Here is a 13728-nt window from a genome sequence, read left to right on the forward strand (position 1 = left end):
ACTTTATATAATTCATTGTCCAGTAAATATACCATGGGGACTCTGAGTCAGGGCCATGAAGGGAAAACAGGTCCCTGAATATAGAGACATCACTAAAACCATCAGCCTACGTGCTGCACTTTCCTCATCCGTAAACCAGGGATCATAATAGAACCTACCCCACGGGGTTGCTGTGAGGATTAAATTAGTTAATACACATGAAATTCTTAGGAAAAGTGCCTGGCGTCTAGTTAGCGCTCAATAAACACTATCTGTAATCAGGCCTTCCATGCACTCCTTGGACTAAGATCAAGGGAGCCTGCGCGTGGTAATTCTCAACTGCTAGCGGTGTTTGAAAAGTGGTCTCCTTGGACTGCTCTCATATCCCCTGCAGAGACGGCTGGCTTTGGCTGCCCCTTCAGTTGCAGCGGGGCCCTTGTCTCAGACTCTGCAGCACTCTTCTCTGGAATTTTCTTATCCCTTCTTCTCCCCTGTGCCCACACTGTTCCCCCATTTACAATTCATATCCCCCACCTTACTCCACCTTTTCTGAATCTAAACTCTGTCTACTCTTCAAGGCTTAGTTTAAAGCCTCCGCAGCTACCATTCCTGACCAATTCGCAGTGCTACTTGCCATCACTTCATAAACATTGAGTTTAAGATGAAAACTCCACGCGCTAAGCCCTTCTGAGAACATGGCTACATTGAGATAAATACAAACAACTGACTGCCTTATACCTTTCCTCCAACAACAAAAACAAAACCAAAAAACTGTCTATGCCAGAAAGCCACTAAGCCTAAGTATTAAATTAAGGCACTTTTTAAAAACACACATAGTTAGAATTTAGGTCCCTTACTAATAATTTTTTTATCATCAGTTAATGCTTATATCAGTGGTTCTTAATTCTGGACTCATTTTAGAATCACCAGTAGGGACCTTTTAAAAATACTGATGCCATCCCATACCCCTCCCCACAGAGACTCTGATTTAATTGTACTAGGGTAGGGTCTGAGCTTTGCTGTTTTTACGTTTTAAAAGCTTCCAGGTGACTCCAATATGCAGCCAGACTGGGAAATCATTGCCTAAACAAATCCAGCTAGGAAACTGAAATGGTACCTGCTTTTCTTGCTTACTCTGAACTTAGTTTGTTAGGTTAAGCTGAGAGCCAAAACCATAAAATCCTTGCAGGTACATCCTACTCATCTTTCTTAAACTTCAGAGTTTCCCCAGCAGTCCGTTGCAGAGGGCTTCTGGATTGCTGAGATCTGATCTTAGCTCTTCCCTCAGCCAGGTGGAGCCTGGGGCAGCGAGGACCCATGGGCCACTGGCCTTCAATAGCAAGCAGCCTCATCCATTCACCCCAGAGTGCCATAAATAATATCACTTCCTACACATGCCATGAGGGAAAAGGGCTGGAAAGCAGTGGGAAGAACTAGTTGCTCCATTTCCCCGGCAACTCTGCTCTCACCTATTCGCTTTGGTATTAAACTACTGATCTTAATTAGGAATTAATACCCTACCCTGCTTCTGGACTGAATCTTATTTTAAAATGTCTTTTCAGGCTCTTTTACATACCTAATTAAAGTTATTCCTCAGAATTTTCTATTTCTTCTACCACTTCTCCCTTCTGTTTAACTTAACAGAAGCAGGATGAAATTAAAAATTAAGGTTATGACATGCATTTTGGAAGTCAGCATTTTGAATGCCCACGATTATAGTAATATTACAAAAGCAATTATAAATTCAATTTAGAGTTAATTATTGATTGTAAATTCAATGTACTCAACCAGAGAAGTCTTCGTTACTAGCTAGGATGAGTTCATGAGAGCTTAGCAGAATGCCCAAAGGGTGACCCTAAAAAGATAGAGCCCTGCTGAGGTGGGTCACTCCATCGTTTGCTTACTGCTTCACTCATTTATTTCTCCATTTAATAAACTTTCACTGAGTTTAAATACTAGGAATACAAATATCAAGACCAAGAATCTTCTCTCAAGAAATTCAAATTCTAATAGGCAGACAGAACCAAACATTTTAATAGTGTGATAAGTACGATTACAGAAGATGGGAAAGATACAGCAAGAACATAAAGAAGGGAAAACCTCACAGAGGGAAGATCCTTGAGTTGGATTTTGAGGAAGAAATACAAGTTTGACAAATGGATGAGGAGCGGAGGTGGTGTGAGGATGGGGAGGTCATTCCAGGAAAATGCCACAGGATATGCAAAATGTATATATGAATAAATCAGCCTGGCTCACTGAGAAACCCAAAGTATTTTGGGATGTCTGGATTATCAGAGAGAAGCAAAGGAACAGAAGAGTGACATAGCCAAAAGGAATCAGAGATGACTATATTAGCATGTGTAAAACCATAGCCTAAGTATTCACATTACACCCTAAAGAAAAAGTCTAAAGAAACAGTCCAAAGAAACAAGCCCTAAACAGAAACGATCCCTCTAAACAGAAACAGTCTAAAGAAATAATCCCTTTCTAGAAGAGAAATGGTCCCCAGAGAGTTCAGAAATGTATTTCTTACCCAGGAACACAAGTATTCTCATCTATGCAAAGATGTATACATCAGCTTTTCATAGTTAATAGATATTGGCTATGAACATCATCTCATTCATTCTCTTTTGATTCTCACAGAGTAACCTTCTGATTATTACTGTGCTTTCCATGTAGATATATCTATGGGAGTGAGGAGAAACACAGCTTGATGACCTGGATAGTTCACTTCTTTCCACTTTCAGAGTTGGGCAAGGAGAAGGTTCAGCAGGTCTGAGTTAGATCAAAGAAAGAATAGACTGATATCAGACCTGAGTGCCAAACACTTCTGCTTCCTTTTGAGGATAATCTTTATCTGATTAAGGAAGTTTTCTTCTATTTCTATTTGCTAAGAGGTTTTTTAATAATGAATGAATGTTAAAATTTCATTTATCAATTTTTACACAACCATGGAGATGGTCATACCCTTTATTCTGTTAATGTGGTCAATTACAATGACTTCCAGATGTCAAACCAACTTTGAACTCCCGATATGACTTCAATGTGGTTCTGATAAATTATACTTTTAATATAATGGATTTTGTTAACTAATACTTTGTTTAGGAATTTTGCTCTTGTATTCATGAATAATTGGCCTGTAATCTCCTTTCTGAAAATGTGCTTGTCAGGTTTTCGTATCAAGATTGTGCTGCCTCAAAGAACAAATTGGGAAGCGTTCTCTCCCTCACTATCTCTGGAAGAATTTGTGGAAGACTATCATTTCTGCCTTGAATGTTTAATAGACTTCATCGGTGAAGTCATCTGGACCTGGAGTCTTCTTTGTGCTCAGGTTTTTAATCAGCAATTTAATTTATTTAATAGTTATGCAACTACTTGGAATCTCAATTTCTTTTTGTGTCAGTTGTGGTATGTTGTGTTTTTCTAAGAATTGACCTATTTAACCTAAATTTTTAAAAAATCATTGAATTAAATTTGTTCATAATATCCTTTCAGGATCTTTTACATTTTTGTAAGATCTAAAATTTTATCCATTTTTTCATTCCTGATATTATTTGTGTCTTCTCCTTTTTTTCTTTATAAGTATTTCCAGAGGTTATCATTTGCTATTCGTTTCAAATGAAGTTTGGCTTTATTGATGTTTCCTATCTCATAAATATCTCCTTTTTATTATTTCCTTTCTTCAACTTTGAGTTTAATTTGCAATTATTTTTCTACCTTCTTGAGACACATTCTTACATCATTAATTTCCACCTTTCTCCTCTCCTAATACTTGAGTTTAAGGCTATGCATTTCTCTTTAAGCAAAGATTTAGATGTATCACACAGAAGTTCGTATACAGTATTTTCATTAGTATTAATCTCAAAATATTTTTGAACTTCCATTGTGATTTCTTATCTGACCCAGAGATTATTTTAAAATGTATTTCTCAATTTCAAAATACATGGCAATTTCCTAGTCATCTTTTTGTTAGTGCTTTCTACTTTAATTGCATTGAGACCAGAGAATTTATTTTATGTTATATTTTGAAATTTGTTGAGACTTGTTTTATGGCTATATGGCTAAGTTTTCTTTTTTGAACATTTATGTGTTTTTGAAAAGAACATGTGTCCTGCAGTTTTTCAGCAGTGTTCTGTGTGTGTCAAGTAAGTCAGACTATTAGTTGCATTATTCAAATCTTCTTTATCTTTAGTGATATTTTTTTAACTGCTTGTTCCATCAGATACTGAGAGAGATCTGTTAAAATTTCATGTTATAATTATGAATATGTCTCCCTTTGTAGTTCTATTATATTTGATTTATATATTTGGAATCTATGTTATTAGGTTCAAGTAAATTTAGAATAGTTATATCTTTCTGGAAAATTTAACTTATTTTTTATTTTTTGAGGAAGATTAGCCCTGAGCTAACTACTGCCAATCCTCTTTTTGCTGAGGAAGACTGGCCCTGAGCTAACATCTGTGCCCATCTTCCTCTACTTTATATGTGGGACGCCTACCACAGCATGGCTTTTGCCAAGCAGTGCCATGTCTGCACCCAGGATCCGAACTTGCGAACCCTGGGCCATCTATACAAAATTATTTTTGCCTAAGTACACTTTGATACTAATAAAGCTTTGCTTTGATATTAATAAAACTATACCAGCTTGTTTTTGGTTGTTTGCTTGATATATCTTTTTGCATTTTTACTTTTAGCCTTTCTGTATCCTCATATTTTAGCTCTGTCTCTTATAAGCAGCACAAAGATTTTTTAAATCAATTCTGACTATTTAAATGGAGCAATTAGTCCCTTTAAATTTAATATATATTATATAAAAACATATAAGTTTAAAACAATAATAAACAATATAACTTATCAAGTTTATTAATAATAAATTTAATATATGCTATATAAAAACATATATTATATAATATAATTATATACATAACTTATATAAATATATATAAAATAATTATCATATATTTGGGGTTAAATCTTCTCTCTTATTATTTGCTTTCTATTTGTACTACCTATTCTATGCTACTTTTTCTCTCCTTTCTTGCCCTATTCTGGATTGAATATTTATTATTATTCCACTTTCCCCCTCTAGAGCTTGATAGTTGTATTTTACTTTTTTTTTTTTTTTTTTTTTGGGTGAGGAAGATTCACCCTGAGCTAACATCTATGCCAATCTTCCTCTGTATGTGGGATGCCTCCACAGCATGGCTGATGAGTGGAGCAGGTCTGCACCTGGGATCCAAACCTATAACCCTGGGCCACCAAAGCAGAGTAGGTAGAACTTTAACCACTTGGCCATGGGGCTGGCCCCCTTACTATTCTTTTAGTTATTACCCTGATTACAACATGCATCCTTGATTCATTAATGTCTGGCAAAAATTGGTATTTTTATTTCTTCCGAGACAACATAAGAAACAAAAGTCACTTTAATTTCAACTTACATGCTATGGTAACTGTATATTTTAATTCTATAAATGTTTTTAAAATCTCATAGACATAATTTTATTATTGTCTTAAACTGTCAGTATTCATTTAGATTTACCTGGGTACTGAATCTTTCTATTGTGTTTCATTCCTTCCTGCATCTCCAACATTCCATCCAGAACCACTTTCCTCCTCCCTGAAGAATTAATTCCCTTTAGGATTTCCTTTACTATAAGTCTGCCCATGACAAATTCTCCCTACTTTTTAATTAAAAAGTCTTTTTACACCTCCATTCTTGAAGAACATTTTTTCAGGGTAAAAAATTCTAGATTGGCAGGTATTTTCTCTCAACACTTTTAAAATATCACTCCAATGTCTTCTATCTTCATTCTTTCACCGATAAATCACCTGTTAGTGTGAGGTTGCTTTTCTGAAGGTAATCTGGATTTTCCTCCCAACACTGCCCAGCTGTTTTTAGGATCTTGTTGTTATCTTTAGTATTCAAAAGTTTTACTATCATGTGCTTAGGAATCTTATCCTGCTTAAGTTTGTACAGCTTCTTGAATCTGTACATTGATGTCTTTCATCATTTTTGAAAAATTCTCAACCACACTTTGTTCAAATATTGCTTCTGTCCCTTGTTGCTCTTCTCTTCTTCTGAGATTCCAATTTTCAGAAGTTAGAACTTCTCACGGTTTCCTCTGTGCTTCATTTGGATGTTCCTTCCAATCTATTATCAGTACACTAATTCTATCTCCAACTGTGTCTAATCTGCTACTAAAATCATCAAATGTGTTATCTTTTGGTATTGTATTTTTCAGTTCTAGAATTCCCTTTCTTATAATTGATTCCAGTTCTCTGACAAAGTGCTCAATCCTGTCTTTTGTTTCCATGTCCTCCTCTCCCCATAAATAAGTTAAGCATTACATAAGCACCGCCCCCCTCCAGGAGCCCTTCCCTTATAGAAGTCCATCTATGCCTTGAAGAAGTATGACTTTTTGTGGGAGCTTGAAGGATTTGTGTGCTCTGCTACTTCTCCATTTCTAAATTTCCACCAATAAACCCTAATTTATATTTGCATTGTGTGACATAGTAATGTGTATGTCCATGGCCCTTTGTATAGTGAGGTGGGAATGCATTAACCCCTGAATGATGTTCTGGTATGCTTGCTGGTAATATTCTTATGCTCCATTGTTGAATTCACATTATATTTTCTAAATTTAATTAATTAATTATTTATTTATTTGCTGAGGAAGGGTGCCCCTGAGCTAACATCTGTCACCAATCTTCCTTTTTTTGCTTGAGGAAGATTGGCCCTGAGCTAACATCTATGCCAATCTTCCTCTATTTTGTATGTGGGATGCCACCACAGCATGGCTTGATGAGCAGTGTGTAGGTCTGCATCCAGGATCTGAACCTGTGAACCCTGGGTCACCAGAGCTGAGCGTGTGAACTTAACCACTATGCCACGGGGCCGGCCCCTAAATTCATTTTTCTGTGAGTTGTATTAGTATAAATCAGTTCTGAAGAGATGAATTTCATTAAAGGTGCTGAAAAAAATTTAACTTGTGAAGTTCCAAAATAAAGGCTCAGGTCTTGGAATATGAACATGTCAAAAAATCCCTGTTTTTCTTGTTTAAGCAGCAATCAACCTCCCTAGATACACTCTCTCTCTCTTCATTTTACTTTAGCTGAAACAAAGACTAGTAACTTACTTTAAATTAAATTACTAATCATGAATGGAAAGAGACTTGAGGTTTTATAATATTCCTCATTTTATAAGTGAGGAAACAAAAGAAAGGAAATACATATATACCCAAATCAAAATTTTTAAAGAGGAAAATGGCTAGCCATCAAAGTGAAGCTACCAAAACAATAATTTCCCTTATTTAACCATCATCTTTGTTTGGAACTGATACTCTCATTTTTTACTTAAAGAAAAAAACTACACTTCTGAAGAAGTGAAACAGGTCCTCAAACTATTCTTATCTGAAGGCTAAGATCTGTAACTACTTATTTTGTTTCTATTGGGTTCAAAATTTGTATTCTAGGAACTGGTAGTCCTTTCCTCTGACCAGCAGTTGAAGTGACATTAAAGTTCGTTATAGGTCTATAACTATGAAAATACCTTAGATTTTCATGATGCCTTAATCTCCTCTCAAGCAATCACAGTGCACTAACAGGAAGTGTATCAAACAAAAGAAGGTAATGGGTAGGATTTTTTCCAGCTAAATCTGTTCAAGTGCATTAAGTATCAATTGATGTTAAAGAGCAATGAAGTCACATATGATCTTGATTATATGGCAAACTTTGAAAAACACGTTTTTAAAGCATAAAATGCCAAGCAAGCTTGTGATCTTTTAATACAAATTGTTAGTATTTTATGTGGGCCTTAAAAAAATGAACCAATATTTCTTAAAAACATAACCACTAATTCTACAATTAATATTTCACCAGGAATTAATTGCATACTCACATTCTTAGCAGAAAAGTAATCATATGCATTGCTGAACAAAAGTAATATAAAACAGCTTAAGGTTAAAAGGAGCTTATAAGCTACTAGGAAATTAAGAAAAAAACCCATGAAACCATGAATGAAAAAATGATTATACAACGTTATCATGCCCTAATATAAAGTGTTCGTTTTGTAGGAATCTAAAGACCACTCCAGTTCATTGTGGATGAGAAGAACAAGCATCTTATTTTCACAACGACCAGACATTTTATAAGCCTGGAGACTAGCGCACTCTACTATTTGAAACCCAGTTATCTTCTAGCTTTACCTTCCATCCTTCCCCTCCGTGAGCCCTGTGCTCCAGCCAAACACTGGCCTTACTTCTCATGCCTGTGCTTGCATCCTTCTCCTCACTTGGAGTGAATCATCTCTTTACATCCTAACTTTACACCCTTCAGAGACCAGCGCCTATCTCAACTTCGCCACGCAGCCATCACTGATTCTGTAAACCAAAAGGAATTTTTTTCCTCTGAACTTCTGGAATCTTAATGTAATTTTTTCCTGTGGCATTTGCCACCCTACATTGGTTATTTTTACATATATCATAGCTATTCTACAAGGCTGTAAACTACCCTGTGAGCAGGATCATGTCTTTTAGTGGTTCTTTTAAGGGCTCTGCTCTTACGAAGTCTTTCTAAAACATTCACCTTCGTTTTCAGAGGAACAACTCTTTTACTTTTACGCTCATATTTCATCAGCTTCAGTAATATTTAATTAAATCACATAATAACAATAACAAGTGCAAGTAGTATAAAGAAGTTTGGGAATAGTCACAGCAGACCCTTAGTAAAAATGCAACTCAAAATGATGAGCATCATTCGACAGTAGCCTGCTACAAGGAGTGGCTAGCTTGCTTTGGGCATTGGTCTGTTTTACAAAGAAAATGGGAGCTTTGATTACTCTAGCCAATTACGTTTTGTGGAAAGTAGTTAAAAGAATTTATATTACTCTTCCTGTACATTTCTAGTTCCCATTCATTAGCGTTTACACCCATGAAATTTCTGTTTCAGATGAGTTTAGAAACTATAAGACTTCTTTGATCATCATTAACTTTCAACTTATTTCAAATTGAAGGCAAAAGTCAAGATTCATTTCAACAAGTATTTCCTGAGCTCCAGTTATGTAGTAGGCACTATGTTAGGAATGATTTTTTTACAGCAAGATAATCATTTGGTGCAAACTTTCTAAAAGATATTTACAGTTCACTTCAAGTTAGGCAATTTGATCTGAGTTCTCGATTCATGGTAGAAATATAATTTCCCCTTATTTTATTCTTCTGAAATCTAGGATGTATTGGATGTTGCTACTGGAGGCAGCATCACAGTGAAGCAAATTAGGTGCTTGCCTAAACCTTCGCTTGTACGAGATCATCACTAGACGCAACACAATCAACATTCTCCCAGCCTGGCTTGAGAACACTCAGCTGTGTGTGGATATTTTCCTGCTTTATCTATATAAGGGTGTATGAATAAATTATGCAATATAAAGACTCATATCTTTTTAGCTTTTTTAAAGGAGTTTTTTATCTGCAAAATCTCTTAAAATATATGATAGCAATTTATTTAAGATTATTAGTTGGAACACCAATTTCTCATTCCAGGTGTTTCTTTCCACGTGGAGGGGCATCTATTAGTGTAACACTCCTTCCTGGGCTGGCTTCCCTCTATGATTCCTCCCCATTTTACTCTGTTCCTTGTGCTAAGTATACAGAACAGGTCCTCATGTGGAAAGGCTTGTAGTTCTTCAGAGAGCCTGTGACTGGGTATATAAATCTGTCTATTTCTGAGATTTGGTAGTAGGAAGTACATTGTTGTCCTATACCCAAGCCACATTCTCTGATATCATCAGCTTTATCAGTAATAAAGTTGACGTTTTGATCTCTATCTGCCATTCCTTTGATTTATCTATCCATTTGCTTATCTATCTATTTGTTTGTTCCACAACTTAGGTAGGGGAAAGAGGGTGTTATGTAATAATTCTACTTGCCAAAGCCCAATATAAGTAAATGACCACATGCATCTCAGTTGGTAAAGCCTAAAGGACATCAATTGACAGCAAGAACAGATACGATAGCTAACCCACGCACTTGTGAGTATCCACCATAAACTGATATGTGGACGGTCAGACCAAGAGAAATTCACCAGGCAGAACTCAGCAATGCCCTGATCACACATGGGTCTCCTTCACAAGCACACAGGCGTGAGCACGTCTTTGTCTGCACGAGCTTTCAGAATACAGAACTGCAATGGTTGACATGATGATTTCTAAGCAACATAGACCAATTTTAAAAGTACATTACCCATGGTTAGTGATAAATAACATTATATCCATGGCAAAAAATGTCCATGATCTGGAAAGAATAAGGGTGGACAATTTGAGTCAGATTATGCAAAAAGACAAAAGTTGGCATTCTTAAAGGCCTCAGGTTACATTAGCCTAGGGCCATGCCAGCTCCAAGGCTGATTCTGCTACCCTCTGCGAGCAGATGGGAGGAAACCTGAATTCCAGCGCTTGCTCTGACACTTGCTCTGACCCACGGTCTGGTTTTCAGTATGTAAACAGAACAAAGTCCCTGTGCTCACGTTGCTTAAATTGTAGTAAGGGAAAGACAGAGAAGAAACAAAGCAAATGAAGAAACATTAGGTGGCGATAAGTGCTATGACGAAAACCAAATAGGGTATATGGGATGGAGGGCTGTGGTTATGAGTTGGGAGGCTATCTTATACAGGGTGGCCCAGGAAGACCTCTCAATTAAATAGACATTTGGGCATTGAGGGAGTGAGAGAGTGAGCTTGCAAATATTAGGAGAAAGAGCAGAGTAAACAACAGTATTAAAGTTGCTGCGATGAGACTGCTTAGCAAACATAAACAGAAAGATGGGAATGTACCGGAGCAGAGCGAGGGAGAGAGAGAGATAGGAGATGAGGTGAGAAGGGCCACTGGGAGCCAGTGCACTTTGGCTTATAGGCCAGAGGAAGGCTTTGGATTTTACCCTGAAAGAGATGGTTATCCACGAAACTGTCCGCCCTGCCATATTCTAGTAGCTCAGAGATGGGCAGCTACTCAGGCTAAGCTGGTTGGAGCCCATGTACCCCTCTGCCCTACCCCAATCAGGGATTTGGATCTTAAGCAGAGTGACTGGAAGGCTGAAAACCCATGGCCTCCAGGCCAGATAATCAGTCCTTCTCGGTCCCTGGGCCCCACACAGCACTCCCCCAGTTCCTGCCTGCTTCTCCCATCTACCGTTCATTCTGTGAGTGTGAGCTCTTTAAAGTTCTTCTAAGAGATTCCATTTTCTCTTTGGTATAGAGAGAGTCGTTCCTTTGCTTGCTATTAGAGATGGCAAGCTTAACACCATGCTTATTTCTCTTCTTTCTGGGCTTACAGGTCATCCACTTTTCCCAGCCTCCCTTGAGTTAGGCGTGGCCAGATGGCAGCCAAGTGATGGCATTCTAGCAGACGGAAGTGAGCACTAGTAATGTAGTCCATCTCTAGGCGTAGATCATTACAATCTCCCCCACGTGGTCCTCTCTGTACTTTTTCCCATGCACAGCTTGAAGCACGGCAACTGTAAATGCCACATACTGAAGAGGGTGGAGCCACAACAGGTAAGGTGCCTCTGTCCCCCAGTCACTGCTTGGAGGATTGCTGCCCAACCGGGAATGCCTGCATTGGACTTTTAAGAGAGCTCGAGAGAAACTTGGATTATCCTAAGTCCCTGAGATTTGGTTTGTTGCAGCAGCCTCATGTTTTCTCACCTAATACAAACCCTAACTCACCTCTCAGTCATCATTAAACGTCTCATCCAACATTACACACCTGTGCTCCTGGGCAGAGAAAACACTTTTTTTGTTATACATAGTTGTTATATACATACATACATATATATATATATATATATATATATATATATATACACATTTGGAAGCATCTACAAAGTACTAACACATATGCCATAGAATTTTAATTTTGATTACACAAGTAAATGAAAGCATTCTTGTTGTAAAAAATTAATCTAACATTGATAAGCAAAATCTCCCTTAACTACCACAACCCCTATTCCAGACCCATAACCAGAGAAAACTCAGTTAATCAATAACATTTTGCAAATTAAAAAATAAGACAAAAACTGAGCCTGGCACAATAAATAATAGAAATTCTGTTCTTAAATTCCAACAAGGACTCATAATGTGCAAAGTAATGGTAACACTAAGAGGAATAGCACAGTGCCTGCCTCCCAGGAACTTAGAGGCCAGCACAGAGCTATAGCTGCAAACAGATCATTATAATACAGTGTGACCCATGTGATAACAGGATGTGCAAAAGGCATCAGACGTGCATGTACAGAGAAGGAAATTTTTTAACTGTGGAGTGGATTTGTGCAGGCTGTGTAAATGCACGTGTGAGAGGAAGAATCTGGAATATAATCACAGAGAATAAAAGGCCGAGGTAAGGTTTTGCAAGATAAAAATGAATTTTTCAGGAGGGCCAGGTTGGGGGGTGGTTGGCAGCAATTCAGGTAAAAGGAGCAACGTGTGCAAAAGGAGTGAGGTGTGAAACCATATGGTATGTCTGGGTGTGCTTTGGGGCACCTTCGAAAAAGTTTTTAATCTTCTTGAAGATCGAAAGACCCAGTGGCATATGTGTCAGTATTATGCAGATGCTTCCAAATGCTACTGTAACCTCCAAGCAGATTGGAAAACCCCAGGGCTTTCGACAGTCCTGATAATTAGTTAATGATGGGCTACACATATATTTGTTATTAACCGCTGACATAGCTTGAGTCATTGAGTGACTAAGACATGCATGACCATACAACCAGGACTAAACAAAGAAGTGATCCATTTGAAAGTACAAAATCAGTGCAAAATAGTGACTAGATTCCTTCTCTCCTACTCTCATCCCTCCCCAATCAAAGTATTCCATGTGGGCCACGTGCACAAACTTCTCCATTTACTTCAAGTAGGGAACGTCTGCCTAGTAGCTGGTAAAGGTGTCACACAACCCATCAGAACTCTGGAATTACAGGAACTGTTTATCTGCTCAGATCTAAAAAGAATAATTTGGGTTTTTAAATGGGCAATCAATCTATAAATCCTTAGGGAGTATCTATCCATTTAGGGCCTGACCATGAGCTGGGGGCTATGACTCAATTAAATAAACCGCAGACAGATGTCTGAATCCACCCAAAGAAGTACAAAAACTCATGCACTAAATTCTCCACTATTATGGAAAACTATGGGCAAAAAAGATGACAGATCTAGAGAACCAAAATAAATGAACTACAGTGTCACAGGGTTGGTTCATAACTTAGCGCCTACTTCAGACCAAAACGTGAGCAGGTCAATTATTTGTGGTCTTGGGAGCTCCTCAATGGTGAGAGTTCCTCCATGGCACTATTGACATTTTGGGTTCCATAAATTCTTTGTTGTGAGGGGCTGTCCTGTGAGCCGAGGATGTTTAGTATCACCCCTGGCCTCTATCCACTGGATGCCAATTGTACCCCCACCCCCCACCCTCAGTTGTGACAAGCAAAAATCTCTTTAGAATTATACAGTTGAGAACTACTGGTATAGGTAGACCCAAGAGTGAGAAGAAAACCAGACAGTCAACCAACCACAGGCAACACTAATCCTGGCTGAGGATATAAGTGGAAAACCACGGAGGATAGGAACACTGGTGTTCTGGGATTCCCAGCTGAGGAGTTAAACACACGCTTAGCTCTTTAGCACTGGAGTTCTTCAACAGCTACTGAGTATTAGTGCAGAACAGAAACCATACCCCACCGGCCACTGCTGTCAAATTCCTGTGAA

At 37.9% G+C, this 13728-nt stretch overlaps 1 protein-coding gene across 1 annotated transcript in view; it reads right to left on the reverse strand.

Moving 5' to 3' along the window:
• Window positions 1–13728, reverse strand: part of CMYA5 (cardiomyopathy associated 5) — an 84277-nt gene that overhangs the window by 52776 nt on the left and 17773 nt on the right. The gene's annotated exons all lie outside the window — the stretch shown is intronic.

This window comes from Equus asinus, chromosome 9 (assembly GCF_041296235.1).
Source record: "Equus asinus isolate D_3611 breed Donkey chromosome 9, EquAss-T2T_v2, whole genome shotgun sequence".
NCBI classification, from domain to species: domain Eukaryota; kingdom Metazoa; phylum Chordata; class Mammalia; order Perissodactyla; family Equidae; genus Equus; species Equus asinus.